This window comes from Lactuca serriola, chromosome 7 (genome assembly GCF_051521515.1).
Source record: "Lactuca serriola cultivar US96UC23 chromosome 7, Lser_US96UC23_V15, whole genome shotgun sequence".
Classification (NCBI taxonomy): domain Eukaryota; kingdom Viridiplantae; phylum Streptophyta; class Magnoliopsida; order Asterales; family Asteraceae; genus Lactuca; species Lactuca serriola.
In genome coordinates, this window is record NC_136414.1 from 86,648,005 (window position 1) to 86,663,523 (window position 15,519).

At 33.5% G+C, this 15,519-nt stretch overlaps 1 pseudogene; it reads right to left on the minus strand.

Annotated features, from left to right (window-relative positions):
- Positions 1–1,903: 1,903 nt before the first annotated feature.
- LOC145064182 (insulin-degrading enzyme-like 1, peroxisomal) lies at positions 1,904–5,852 on the minus strand (annotated as a pseudogene).
- Positions 5,853–15,519: the final 9,667 nt, after the last annotated feature.

Sequence of the window (15,519 nt, forward strand, 5' to 3'; positions counted from 1 at the left end):
TCACCAGACGAGAATGTGTCGGGTAGGATGCTAAGTGTCAGTTTATGGCTTGAACACGCGTGAGGATCCTATGTAACATGAGGAGATACATAATTGTGTCTAATTAGACTTTGAAAAACTAATTAAGCAAGTAAATACACTCTAATGCGCGAAAACACTTTATCTCAAGTGTTGGAAGTGGTACGGGTTGCATCTAAGGAGTGTAAGGCCTAGATAAGGAGTTTACTCTTCGAAAGTAAACCCTTAGGGGTGTTTACGACCCAAAGACCATACCCCCCATGAGTTTACGGCCGTAAACTCATGTGTGGGGTGTTTTTGGGTGTCCAATGGTCTTATAATGCACAAGGGAAGGTTCTAGGGCTGAATCAAAGGCTTAGGAAGTGATCGGGACTTGAAATGACCTTGGAAAAAAGGTTTACGGTTCTTGAAGGACCCTTGGTGATTTTACGGTTGTAAACACATGAGTTTATGGCCGTAAACTCATGTGTGTCCATTTTTCATGTGTTTTGGTGGTTGAAGGTTAAGCATGCAAAGTTCTAGACCCAAATATAAGTCATACAAGGTGTTAAGGGCACTTAAATACCCTTTGGAGATGTTTACGGTTTTGGGAGACCTTCCCAAACTGTAAACTCATGTGTGGCTCATTTTTGCATGGTTTGGTGCATCACATGAAGGAATACAAGGTTCTAGGCACTCATGCAAGCTTTTGGAGGTGTTTAAGGGGCAATTTAACACCTTAAAAGGTGTTTATGGTTTATGAAGGAGTGTTTACGGTCCAAGAATGTTCTTGGGCTATAAAATCATGTTTACTCCCCAAATGACAAGATTTTGGCATTCTAAGCTCGTACATGCAAGTCCTTAAGTCATAGCTAAGCACTAGAAAGGATTTGGAAGGGTTTTGGGGCTTCAAAACCCCTTTATGGGAGTTTACGGTTTTGGGAGGTGTTCCCCAACCGTAAACACAAGTTTTTGAGAGTTTTGGATGATTTAAACACAGATTTGCATGCTTAACAAGTTAAACAACAAGCTAGGATAGATCACTTACGATTTTGGAGCTCGAAGGGGCGTTTTTGGATCAAAATCTCGAGTTGAAGAGAGAGAGTAGAGAGAGAAAGTTATGAGGAGGTGGGAAAAAGCTCAAATGGTGACCACTCAACCTTTATATCAGGCTTGAGTTTGTGGCCAAGTGGGAATCCACCCAATACCGACGTTAAACAGAGTTTATTGTCGTACCCAATTAAATGGTCGTAACTAAAATTTTCCAAATGAATTCGAGAGTGTTTCACGTGATTTTATTTCGTTTCAACATTTAAGAAATCATAATAAAAATCTTAATTGATTTGCTTAACTCAAAAGTTAACGGAAAAATGTAAATAAAATTTATATAATAAATAAAAATAAAAATAAACTTTATTAACGGAAATGGGTTACGGTGACGGAATAAATTTCAGGTTGTCACAGGTCGAGAACACTTGCACACTTAAAGCCTTCTTTTGTGGAGCACCCGATTTCTGCCTTGCTCAACTGCTTCAATGCAGCCACCTGTCTCATTACATTGCCAACAATTAACTTCTGTCTCTGGATAAATAGTATTTTAAATAAAAGTATCAAGAAAATGACACAATGGACAAATTTGTAAAAAGCTCCATACCTCATGTTCTTTCCTATCAAATTTGAGGGTACCATCTTGGATTTCTCGCCAAAAGTATACAAATTCTTCTCTTAAGTTCTTGTGCTTCTCAAGCTTCATCTCAATCAGTGCATTAACATTCATCTGCACCATTATAGTATTATATATTTAGATCAATAAACAATATTCGTATTTTCATACAAAAATTCCAAATTGATAATGAAAAAAGAACTCTTGTGACCTAGAGTTCATCATCTGGCATCTCATTGAGTTTAGTCTCAAACATCTTGAGAAATGCTTGAACACTTGACTCGATATGTTTAGGGCCTTGTTAAATCCTAGAAATGGGATTAGTATAAATGAATGTGACTGTAATAATTTGTTATATACTGAATTTTCTCTCTTGGTTTTTTTTGTATTGGAGTTTTCCACATATATTTTTGTGTTCTTATTTCTTCATCATCTTTCATTGGGAAAACAGTTGGAAATCTTTGAGACCCTCTTTAGTATAACAACATGTAACACCCTTTTCTAAGTTGTCCACCATATTTGTCAGATGCTGTGATGGGAATAGAGCTTGAGACAAAGGTTTTGTCCCCATAAAAAGTAGATCTTCAACATGTTGAATCGTGAATTCGGCTTCATTTGATTCAATATTCCCTGGTTGTTGTATAGCTTTAGATAACAAAAGAAGAAAAAAAACATAACTGGTAGTAATTGTATAAAATCCTGCCGCATAGCACTATACGAAGATTCTTGACATAATTTGAGGATAAAATATTGAAAGATGTTCAGGTTCAAGAACAGAAAGAACTTCAAGCTCATCAGTCCAAGGCCATGATCCATCTTTTTCAAGTAATGATCAGTGACACATGGCCTGCTAATATGGATGTTGAAACTTGTAATTTTCATATTCTTTTATCACCAGTTCCTATAAAAAAGACAAGTAATTAGACATGCATAAGTAACAATATAAATTCATCGACATAACATAAGTAGCAATGCCTTTTTTTTACCTTGATCACATGGAACCTGTCCGCTTTTACTTCAAAAGTTGTAATTTTTGCTATTACAGTGTCAAGTAAGATCTCCAACTTGTGACTATATCCAGTCAAAGTCACCTAAATTGTTAATAATAACAAGTTCACAAGTAAAGACTAATTGTCAAGAGATAAGATATTAATAGTGAGAATTTTTTTTACCTGAAAACCATTATCTGTGTGAGAAATGACATAATACAGACCAACAACCTGAGCATCATAAGCTGAAATGTACAAATAAAAAGAGTATTAATAATATAATATGTAATACCACAATAGTAAACAAATAAATATGTGTGTGTAAGAGAGAGTTAAATATTATATCAGATAAAAAGCATAAAATCAACCGAAAGTAGATTTAAACTTTTTTTGTGACTAACCGTATTCATTCAAGTAATCCATCAATAACCGAGTAGAAATATCAGTAAGAAAATTTGCTTCAGGGGAACTGCTAGCAAATGGGCAGTAAAAATCCAACTTAACATATGCTTTTGGAGTAGAAAATGTTGTGTCAGGCTTATAACACAATCTTGAATATTGTGATTTCCTCAATAAAAGTGGAATGTTCACCTATTTAGAATTTATAACACCACAACAAAGTTAAATTGGAAGATAATAAGATAATGAGATATGATTAAAAATTATATCACCAATCACAAATCACACCTTTTCTTTCACGTTCTTAATTGAAAAATCAGTAGGTATAAATACATTAGGACAGGGAAAATGTAGGTCTTCTTCATGAGCTCTTTTCCTCCATTCCTGTAATTTATTTACACATGTGATATTATAAATAATTCTGATTACAAAGTCAAACACATGTAAAGAAAAGTTAAAAGTAATACCTGAATGGTGGAGCCAGTGATTTTTTCAACAGAAAATGCAGTTCCATACCATGGCTCTGTCAGCTCAGTATGTCCATCAAAGTTTGTTGACTCCCAAAAAATTTTGGAACCAGAAGGGCATAATTGAGAAATCATATAAATTTAGCCAACACTAACAAACTTATTGATAGATGATACGCTACCTGACATTGTTTGGTCTGAGCTCATTTAATGCAGACTGAATAACTTCAGGGGAAAAAAGTTGAAGGTAAAGATGATCCAACTAGCCAATCTTTTGAAGGGTATAACTGCAATGTTGTTCAAAATAAAAATGATTATTCAAATAAGTAATCTAAAGCAAAAATATGATAAAAAGTGCAAATACCTGCATATTTGATGAAAATTTCACAACATAATGAATTGGATGAATCTTGTCCTGATAATGGAAAGTCATCTCACAGATTGCAGAAAGCTATTTGGATCATATAACAAAAAAACATCATTAGATTTTTTTTAAAAGAGTATGAACATGATATGATAATATTTGCTGGTATTTTAAGGCACCTCATCAAAGATCCACTTGCAAACACCATACTATTGAAAGAGTGTAATGTATTTGAAAAGGAGCCCAACTATATGTTTAGCATTTGCTGGTGTTTTCATGAAACATATATTACAAATGATGTCAGTATCTAAATAAACATGAAAGAAAAGAACACACACACACACAGAAAAGAAGACTAGAAATACTAAACATGTCCAACATCAGTTAATTCAATAACCACTTTAAAGAAAGAGAACTGCACAGTCCAGTCTGTATCACCAGCACACAAGCTTGTTGGCCAACCCAATTTCTTCAAGACATAGAAGAGGGATCATTCTCCTTCATGACCAATTAAGTGTCCTAGATACCTACTTGGCTCTTCCATGTAATGATGAATGCCAGGTGTCATTGGCCATGTAATTCTCAGCTTGTGACCACGTTTTAAAGGAGCAGTTTTCATAATAACCTGATAAATAAATGCAAGAAGACAATATGTATCCCAAAATCATAAAAATGATACATAAAGTAAAAGAAGCTTTAAGGACTCAGACCTGAAGATGTTTAGGGGTGCATGGTTGACCAGGGAAACTGGGATGGATGCGGTCAAGCTAGGTGGAAGCAGACAAGCTAGGGAAGAGAAGAGTCGCACACGGTCGAGCAGCAGTGTAGGGCGCAAACCACATATTCGTGATTCTCTCTCCTAAAATTCTGAAACGATAAGTTGTTGGATAAACAACATAGTTTTCTAAATTTTAGGATGAATCGTAGTTGTAAACGTCAAAGTGAGAAATCTAAAAACCTAGAACTACTGAATCAAATCAAGGTTACCTTCTAACTTCGATTTAAAAAATGAGGAAATTAGGGTTACCTTCTAGCTTCGATTTGAAATTGGAGAAATTAGTGTTACCTTCGACATTAAATCAGTTACATCTAGAGCCAAATCTCCCATAAATATCGATAGATTTGAACCAGTGCTTTCTCCACGCTTTTCTCCTGTGCTAAAACTCGGTCAATTTAACCAGAAAGCTTGATCAGTATTTAGCATCATGGTTCCATTGTAGGTCTGGAGGATTTTCTCAGTAGATGAATGAGAAAGAAACTCGATGAATCCATAACGTTCTGATTGGCCAGACTGTTTGTTTCGTATTAGTTTTATAGATTGAACCTGTAAATTTAATGAATAGAGTGTCACGAACGCCGGTTTGCAAGAAGCATGGCTGGAGATAAGTTCCCCCCTTATCCACTAAACGGATCAGAGAAGAGGAAGAAGGAAGCAGAGGGGAGAATCGATTTCTAAGATGAAAGTTAGAAAGAAGGTAGAAAAGCGGGCTTTGAAAATTTTGGGGATTTCGATTTCCCCCTTATCTAAACACGCGTTTCTTTAAAATTATAAAGCTACACTTACAGAGGATGCGCATTTAACATACAGCCCCCTCCGTATTTTTTTTTCTTTTTCTTACGACACTAATTTAAGGGCACGCATTAATGCGTGACATAAATCCTTAAATTTTTTGATGAGATGACACTTTTTTAATGTCACTCTCATTTGCGTAACATAAATCAATGAGTGCCGTGGTTTGCGCGTCATAAAAGGGTCTTTTTCTTGTAGTGCTTGGAGCTTGTTTGAGACCATAGATCGCCTTTTCAAGTTTGTAACAATGGTTTGGAAATTCTTGACATTCGAAGCCCGGAGGTTGTTGCAAGTAAACCTCCTCCTTCAGTTCACCATTGAGAAAGGCACTTTTTACATCCATTTGCTGAACCTTGATGTTCTTATGTGCTGCATACACTAAGAAGATGCGTATCGCTTCCATTCATGCTACAGGGACATAAGTTTCATCGTAGTCAACGCCTTCTAGTTGACTGTACCCCTTAGCAACAAGTCTTGCTTTGTTCCTTACCACCGCACCAGATTCGTCAAGCTTGTTCTTGTAAACCCATCTAGTATTGATGATTGTATGGCCTTTCAGCTTTGGTACCAGCTTCCACACCTTGTTTCTTTCAAACTCAGCTAGTTCTTCTTGCATTGCGGTGATCCAGTCGGTCTCCATGAGTGCTTCTTTTATGTTTCAAGGATCAACTGCGGACATGAAAGTTTCATAGTATCAATGGTCCGTTAGATCACTAGAAGATTGAGTTTGTACGCCTGCGGATGGGTTACCAATGATTTGACCTAGTGGGTGATCCCTTGTTACTCAGTTCATTAAGCCTACCGAAGTGACATGTAATGTCTCCGGGGAATGTCTTGTCATTGACAGGGAACTGAAACTCTCGATCCGAAGGGAAATATAGACGGTCTTGATTAAATCGAGGTGATGAGTCTTTTGTGGTTGGAAACCCATTGGACCATCCCCAATTGTATGTGTTATCTATAGTCCCATTGTTCACAAGATTTTCAATAGCCTCACTTTCATTAAACAACTTTTCGATTAAAAGATTCAAGCGTACATTTTCCTTTTAGGCTAAATCTCTTTGATTCAAGGCTATCCCTAACTGTGTTTCACATAACATCCTAGCATCTAAGTCCTTCTCTAACATTGCAAATTTAAGTCTCTTATCTTCTAGTCGTCCTATCACATGAAACATTTCTTGGGATGCTATATTCTTCTCGTCTAATGCCTTGTTATAGTCTGAAAGGATGACAATACAAGTGTCATTAATTTTGTCCAAGAAGGGTTGACAATCATGCATGTTGTAATTATTAGATTGGATCATGATTTTTACCTGTTTAATGATGCTTAGAGTTCCATCTTTCGCCATGAAGCATTATTTTTTTATCCAGCTTTGTTAATCCATCCTCATCAGCAGTTGCCACCATGCATATTTTTCCTTTTCCCTTGATGTTATGATCTTCATCTTCATCTCCAGAAGACCACACTTGATGATCCCTCTTTACTTAGGCGACGTATGCCCTTGCCTTTTCTTTCTCTTCCATCTCCCGAGACATTCTTAGATAGAATGATTTATCTTTCACAACATTGGCTTTGCAGTCTTTAGCAAAGTGATTTTCTTTGTTGCATTTGTGACAGATAATAACATCATTTTTGTCTTCTGTTGAGGTACCGGAGTTAGTTGAATTGATGGACTATGATGCCTCTTTGGGTTGATGAGTGTTTTGTAATTGCGGAGACTGGTGAGGGTTTATGGGATATCGAGAATGATTGTTCTGTGGATTGAAGTTACGGTTGAAGGGTGGTTTGGTAAACTGCTGATTTTTACGAAACGAGGTTGGTGGTAACCTATTTAATTGTTGGCTATGGGCAATGGCATTTTGAAATTCTTCTTCATCATTATATTATGTATCGGCTTCATAGGATTGCAGTGGGTTGTCATATGAGAGTGGATATGGTTCATATGATTGGGTGGTTTTGTTTTGGGGAGTTTGAGCTATGAGAGCAAGTGGACCTCCGAAGTCTGCAAAATCTTTTGCAGATTCACTTTTGTTTTCCAAATGCTGATATGGAGAATTTGAAACATCAAACATTGTTTTTGTTTTAAAAAGTAAGAATATAATTTTTATACTCCCTCCGTCCAAAAATTATAGTCCATCTTTTCTTTTTGCTTTGTCCCAAAATAATAGTCTACTTCTAAAAATAAATAACGTTTTTACCAAAATACCCTCTCATTATTACTTAACCAACTAAGCATTTAATGGAACATTAAATGCAAAGTAAGGACAAAACTGTCATTTTATTATATAAAGTTAGTGGTAATTAATGTTTTTCATAATCTGTGTGTTTTTTGTCTGTGGACAACAATATTGGGACGGAGGGAGTATATAATGTTACTTTTAACTATTGATGTTGTAATTTATCTAAAATAACGTATTTTGAACTCTTAATTATTTTACTTTGGTTTCGGAAATTTAACTTTTTAAAATTTATTTGATAAATATTGTTAGTTTCTTTGATTATAATTATTTAAAACAACAAACATTGTTTTTGTTTTTAAAGATAACACTATAATTTTTTATATAATATTACTTTTAACCATTCTTATTGTAAGTTATTCTTAAGCTACTTATTTGAAAATTTTTAATGATTATAAAAAATAATTTCGTGGTTTTTTTTTTTATTAATTTAGGACTTCAATTTAGGTTTAACACTATAATTTATAACTTTTAACTATTTATAAAACAATGTCTCAATTTTTTCAAGTTTAACTGAAATTTTGATTTAAATTAACCGTTTAACATTATATTGAAATTAATAATTTTAACTATTTTGCATAAAATCAGAAATTTAACAAATGTTGTAACTTTAAAATGATAATTGCTCATATACGACAACGTATCTAAGCTATAAGTTAACTATAATATATTAAAAAATACCCTTTTATTAAAACATTCCTCTAATGACAAATAATTTCTGATATCTCAACTATAAAATATAAATTTATATATATTTTCCTGTATCTGACCTTTGAAACCATTATAATTTAATCTAAATTCCTTGAACTATATATATCTTTATAAACTAATTAAGTCCCATAAGTTTAAAAAACCTATTGAGTTGAAAATTAATAAAGTATAACATTAAACTAATATCTAATGCAATTAAAAAGCATTTTTGAAATGTAGTGTAACTAACATATAAGTTGAAAGGTTTAATTGTTAAACTGTATGTAGAGCATTTTATTTTATTTTTAACTAGTTTATAACCCGTGAGAACTATAGTTACAAAATTAATTATACTCTTATACCAAGAATTGAAAGTTAATTTAAATAAATATGTGAAATTATATCACTTTATAATTTGTATTAAATTTATTTTAATTTTATTTTAATCTATTAATTTAATGTAGATGGGGTGAGAAATTTAAAATTTAAAATTTAAAATTTAAAATGAATAATCAATAGGTTGAAAAGTGGCAAATATTAATTAAGAGACATAATAGGATAACAGGTGACACATGTATAAAGGAGAATAAACTGTTCTTTTATTTGAATAGGGATTATCTAACATTAATTAACCAATTAAGAATCATTATTAAAAATAAGTAATAAAAATATGAAAGTTTTAAATTGTCACAACTAGCATTTTTGGCTAGGAAATTCCGTCTTCATGGAAGCAATAACTATTGTGAGTCTTGTGCTAACACATTTAAGTGTGCGATATGATTCCTAACGAGCCATGTATTGTCATAATGCAAATCTCTCCAAGTATTTGAAATCTCTCCCCAAATCTCTCCAAGTATATGAAATCTCTCCCAAATCTATCCAAGTATATGAAATCTCTCTCAAATCTCTCCAAGTATATGAAATCTCTCCAATTATATCAACTCTCTCCCAAATCTCTCCAAGTATATCAACTCTCTCCAAAATCTCTCTAATTATATCAAATCTCTCCCAAATCTCTCCAAGTGTATCAAATCTCTCCTAAATCTCTCCAAGTATATCAAATGTCTCCCAAACCCCTTTATGCACCTTCAATCTCTTTCAAATCTCCCTATGTAGTTTTCTTTAGCCAAAATCAACACAAAACAAAAGGAGAAAACTTGAAGGAAAAATCCTATTTCGGAACCCTTAGGAAGCTTCGGACCTCCTAAAGGAACCGGGCATTCTCGCACATAGAAACCCCTTGGCTTTGAAATTAATGTGCCACGGAAATATAGCATGCTCCAGACAATCTCGCTTGGAGTTTTTCTGTTCGCTTCGGAAAGTGCCGCCTCGCAGCCTCAGAAGAATAGGGTCCGGATCAGAACTAACTCCGGAAGTGAGGTTTGACTCTGGAATTTAAGACTTGAGTCTGGAACTCCACTCCGAAAATTAGAATTTGCCTTCAAAACTCACCAAGCAACTTCGGAACTCATGCTTTGGCTCCGGAATTTACTATTTGACTCAAGAATTTACTATTGGGCTCCGGATTTTTGCCCATTTCAGACCTTTTTTTTTAATTTTGATGTATTTTAAGGTCGAGAATTCCCCCAAACTCGTATTTATCATAATTTAGACCTTTTAAACCTCTATTTTACAACAAATGTTAGTATTATAAACATATTTACGTGAAATAATAATTAATTTTTATAAATACATTATATTAAACCATAAAGAGATAAGAGAGTTGACTTTGTGATGTGATGTAAATTCCCATTTTTCCATGAAACTCACAGTAACCCATGAATTACCTACCAAATATTAAGGTTTTAACTAATAGATAACCAAGCACACCTTATCACTCCCTTATCCTCTTTGAGCATAAACCCATTCTTATTTCCACCAAAAACTCAATTCACATCCTGTGAAGTCTCAAACTACTATGTAACCTCTAAGTCTCATTTTCTTCAAGCAATTTCTTAAATCCTTGTAAGTATTTCGAGTCATGGGTAGTATTCCTCCATATTATCTTGTTTAAATCCCTCATAGTTACACATGAAGTATGTGTTAATATTCCGACGAAGTTCTAAGGTTCAAAGAGTTATCAAACTCTTCAAAGATTAAAATTTGGAAACTCCTCATCATCTATCCAAATCACCCACCAAATCAAACCAAGGTGAGCTTCATACCCCTACTTTTTTCGAGATTTTTATTCATTTTGGGGGAGAATACAAGTCAAAATCTTGCATTAATCATAATCTATTTGCTTATTGTGTATGCGTGCCATATTACATGTGCTTAAGTATGAATCCCCTTATAAATAGTCCAAAAACTCGAGATTTTGGTTAAGCCTCAAGAGCTTGGATTATATTCCACAAATCATGTTTGGAAACAAGGACTAGTATGTTACCGAGTATAAGTCACGAATTATTATAACAACAACTATAAGGATTTGCTTCAAGATTAACTTAAACAAGTTGTGGAATAAAATATTTTGAAAGTGATTAAATTATGGAAATAATAATATTTTGGATCATTTTTGGGTTATCTGGGAACATTATGTCATGCTCATGACTTTGCACCAGATTAACAAACTATTAGTGATTATTTATAAATATTTAATATGAATAATTTTATCAAGAAAAATATACTAAAACCGAGTTTTCATGACAAAATATGTGCATGTCATAAACTGTTGTCGTAAAACCTGCAGAAGAATAAGTGATGATTTGGATGTCATAAAACAGAAAATGTGTGTCATAACCTGTAGTCATAAATTTACACAAATTATAACTTGACACTTTTTCTTTTGACTAATATGGGCCTGAGCCGATAAATTAATAGAAGAGAAGGACCATTTTTCCAACTCCGATAATATTGGGTCATTTTGATAAATGTTCAAAATGGGTTATTTTTCAATCAATGAAACGAAACGAACATGAAGCACCCAGTCAACAAGCACAATAAATAATATGAAACGAAAACGATATTTCTATTCAATCAGTACGAGTATCATTATTTATCTAACAAATAATGGATCTCAACGATTGCTCAAAAGGTTGTTAGTATTCTAGTCAGACAAATCTCAAAAGTGCCTAAATATAAAAATATTAGTGTACGTCTAAAGTCCTGTAAGGAGTTATAGCTAGAGTCTCCTGGAGGGAGAGCGGGAATTTATGTATAGATCTATATGGGGTTGACACCCCACACCTTCATTGTTCGCTACAGCTAGACCGGCCAATCTAGGGTGACAAATGTGTTTGAACAAAACAAGGGCGCCTGAGAAATGCCAAAACAGGTCTTGGTCATATTAGTATGGTTATAAAGACTCACTAGAATATGTTATGTTATCTAGAAATTTATGCAAGGAAAACCTCATAAATAAATTTTGGCACATTGTGTTGACTGTCCTACGCATGGTAGTGATGGTCCGCATTTTTTGTGTTGACTGTCCTTTTTCATTGCGTAGAATGTCCACAAGCCCCATGTTGATTTCTTTCACCTAACAAGTATTAGAGTCTTAATAGTGCTATGCTACGAATAAGAAAACATAGGAATTTCAGGGGAAAAATGTTTGTAAACGATTTCGAAAATGATAAACTAACACATACATATGCAAGTATACACATTTGGAAACAGAACTTTCAAATACTTGGTAGCAGAAAATATAGGATTTTCTGGAGTAAACGATTTTATACGATTTCGATAACGATAAAGTATAACGAACACTCAATTATACCCGATAAGAAAAACACGATTTACAACTATATCCTTTTTGAAAATAGGGGATTTTCTGGAAACTGTTGGTTATTACTACTCAAAAGAACTATTCTCGAAAACAACTCGCCTTTACAAACTACACTACTTTTCAAAGATCACTCCTTATAAGGATGAACAAAAAGTATCGACACGCACGAATATATCCAAAATTTTCAAGCACGACTTCAAATGATTTCATAGAAAATATCGGATTTTCTGAAAGTACAATGAGAACGATTCTAAACAAGTGTGAAACTATTTTATACAAAAATGCTTATGAACTCACCAACTTTCTAGTTGACGATTTTCAAAACGACTTATAATCTCAGCGATCTAGTAAGTAGGTAAAAAGGGACACATATGCAGGATTATTTTGTTGTAGTTTGGAATATTTCTACTTATGTCTCTTTTGTGTAAATTGAAGGACAAATACAACATGTAAACAATGTAAGTTAGTTATATCAATGTATGATGTTAGGATTGCTCTGTTTCATTTATATCTAATTGTTATGATACTGCAAAATGAAGTCACCCGCCTCCGGACGTTTCCATCGTCTGGTCCGGGGGTGTGACATAAATCAACGTGGTGTTACGAAATTTGGATATAAATATATAGATATATAGATATACATAGATTCTTTGAACAAAATGGAAAAGATACGAACAGATGAGAATGGTTTTCTAATCAAAACCATTTTACTTTATTTGCATATCCTTTTTATTATATGAAATTTGGAGACATGGTCATGTGTGTGTGTGTGTGTGTTGTTTTTAGTATATGAAATATGTCCTTTTCAATTATATCAATGACATTGTTGATAGGTCTTATGTATTTTTTTTTATAATAAGTCGTCATAAACATTGTTTGTTTTGAATTATATGATAATGTAATTAAATATTATATAGAGTTTAATGATATTTATAGTTGTTGTTTTGATTAATTATTTTTAAAAGGGTTATTTGCTTAACATTTTAATTTTTATCATTGTAATTATTTAAAACATCAAATATTGTTTTTGTTTTTAGAAGTAACAATATAATTTCTTATATATAATGTTACTTTTATCTATTGATGTTGTAACTTATTTAAAATAATGTATTTTGAACTCTTAATTATTTTAATTTGGTTTCGAAAATTTAACTTTTTTAAATTTATTTGGTAAATTTTGATCATATCAACGAGTCATTTGGGGAATTTAGAATGCAAATAGGTGTAAAAATTTGTAACCTACACAAATAAACCAGAAACTTCGTGGTAATACTAGTAGCATATATATATATATATATATATATATATATATATATATATATATATATATATGGTCTAGTGTTGCTATCCAGTTATGGAATTTAGAATGCGAAATACGTCTAACCTAAAGCAGTGAGACAGGAGACGTCATGGTAATACCAGTAGCATATATATATATATATATATATATATATATATATATATATATATATATATGTGTGTGTGTGTGTGTGTGTGTGTGTGTGTGTGTGGGTGGGTGAATGTTAGTATGGGCCCAATACTGTCATAAGCACAAGATATATATTTCAGATTGGAGGAACCAGGAAGAATCCCGAGGACCTGGTGGTTAGTACTCAGCGTTGGAATAGTTGTATGTTTGGTAGACATTTTTGTGTGATTTTTCTCTTTTGTGCTCCTTTTGATGTACCTCGGAGTCTGTTGATTTCGACGTTAGATAGTAATATGACTGTGGGAGATCTAGTCTCAGTATAGGAAGAGGTTTGACGCCTATGGAATCCTTGTAGATTACAACATTTTCCTTAACATTGACTTCCTTTTATAAACTAGTCATTCGATATTGTTATGGGTATGGTTTTCCGTCCCACCAATCAGACCAAACTTCTCTATGTTGAAAAGCATGAGCGTATTCCGTTTGTAGAGGGAGGGTATGTATGAGAGGGAAAACTTCTATTTTAGAGTATATTGCTATAATTCATATGATGATGGAACTGAAGTGCCTAGCAAGGTGATGTGAGGTCTACTTGACTCGTGCGATCGAGAGTTCAAGGAAGACGATGAGTCTCTTATATACGGAGCTAACTAGGGAATATAACGATGTTTTTCCCTGATAAGTTTTCGAGTGTATAAACACCACGTCAGGTACAGCTCTAGTTTGACCATATTTCTTGTGTTGCTCCAAAGCTAATGTATCTTTTAAGCTAGTTCATTTGCTAATGAAGGAAATGGTGTCGTAGCTTCACGAGCCGATTAAGTGTCGGTTATTCGATCAAGTTCCTTGTCTTTGGAAGCGACTACCAAATTTGTTAAAAGAAAGATGATACATGTGGATGGGTATCGATTATTGAAGGTTGAACAAAATCAAGATAAACACAACTAAGTATGAAAACTACATCTAGTTAAATCGTGCAATCGAAGTGGTTGAGTATATATACAAGAACAAGATATGAAGTGAGGCTTATGATCAGGTGTGGAGAAAAAATCGTCAAGGTGATCTAAAATAAGATGAAGCAATGACTTGGAGATTCTGAGGGTGGAATCATTTGAAGGAGGGGATATTTGTAACGACCCGAAAATCTTTCTATTAACGATGTTAGTCTTCCGCTCTGTAGGAGGGGCATAATGGAAATTCAAAGGTATGTTGAACTAAAGAAAACATGGTTGGGATGATTAAGCAACAATGAGAAATAGAAAAGGACTAAATATGTAAATTATGCATTAAAAATCTCTTGAATTGCCAAACGTGTTGGATTAGGTGTCTAAGCCCATAAGTATTTTTGGTATGTACTTGATTTGATTATGAGCATGGTCCTTTTGGGTTGCCTTCACCATAGCAACTGATAGGATGAATTATGGAGAAAGAGGATTAATTATGATTTATTGATATATTACAAGAATAATATATTAATTGATAAATCATATTATTTAATAACTATTAACCATACATTAATTTGGAATTAATTTGGTGATAAAAAAACTGATTAAATTAATGGGGACTGATTATGTAAATCGGTAATATTTATAGCTTGGGCTCATGGACCTTATTTGTATAAGGTGGACGAAATCCCTATGAGAGTCCATAAAGATTTCGTCCAAGGCTTGTTCAATAGGAGTCCATATGTTGCTTAGGGCCTAAGCAAAGGGAATTAGGGTTTCCATGTTCAAAACCCTAGAAGCCTCAACTATAAAAGGACCCAATTAGCTCCCAAAAATGTGACCAAGAGTTCTAAAAGAAACCTAGATGTTTTTGGAGCCTCCTCCACTCTCTCTTGTTCTTCGTTGTTGCTAGTGGTGTCTGCGACTCCATTAGAGATACAACAATTGGGGCACTAAGCTTTTAAGAGTTAAGGAATTTATGGATTGTTCATGTTATTGCTACATAACAAGTAAGGTAAGGTTTCTAACCCTAATCATATGTCAA